Source organism: Bos grunniens, chromosome 23 (assembly GCF_055505025.1).
Source record: "Bos grunniens cultivar Pamir isolate PY7600 chromosome 23, Bosgru_T2T1.0, whole genome shotgun sequence".
NCBI lineage: Eukaryota > Metazoa > Chordata > Mammalia > Artiodactyla > Bovidae > Bos > Bos grunniens.
The window spans coordinates 32,647,754-32,648,333 of record NC_141187.1 but is presented as its reverse complement, the minus strand read 5'-3'; the positions used below and the strand labels follow the sequence as shown (position 1 = coordinate 32,648,333).

At 41.6% G+C, this 580-nt stretch overlaps 1 non-coding gene across 1 annotated transcript; it reads left to right on the top strand.

Moving 5' to 3' along the window:
- The first annotated feature begins 282 nt into the window (after positions 1-282).
- TRNAT-CGU (transfer RNA threonine (anticodon CGU)) lies at positions 283-355 on the top strand. The gene has a single exon. It is a non-coding gene; the product is annotated as a tRNA-Thr (tRNA).
- Positions 356-580: the final 225 nt, after the last annotated feature.

Sequence of the window (580 nt, the reverse complement as noted above, 5' to 3'; positions counted from 1 at the left end):
GTCAACGTGCAACCTCTGACCCTCGACTGCTCTGAATTTTCAGGCAAAACTCTCAGAGGTGGATTAGGGGTCCTGTATTTCCTTTGACAAAAGCCAATCGAACATGATGTTAAAACTATCAGAGAGTGAGGGAATTTGTTTGATCACAGATCAGAAAATACAAAAGGGGTTGACAGTAGGGTGTCAAATTTTCCAGAAACGAAGCAAAATAAAGCAACGAAACCCTAACAATTTCAGTATATAATCTGCTTTAAGACAAGGAGTTAAAAACCGAACTACTGGGGCTCTGTAGCTCAGGGGTTAGAGCACTGGTCTCGTAAACCAGGGGTCGTGAGTTCGAATCTCACTGGAGCCTTGGGGTGTTGCTTTTAGAGAAAACACATGACACAAATGAAGTTGCTGTGATACATGAATTCTTGATATCTGAAATTCAGGTGTGGAAAACCTCATTTGAAATGCCACTAATACAATTAATACCAATATAAGCTTTTTGATGTGAAGAGCCAACCCATTGGAAAAGACCCTGGTGCTGGGAAAGATTGAAAGCAAAAGGAGAAGGAGCGGCAGAGGATGAAATGGT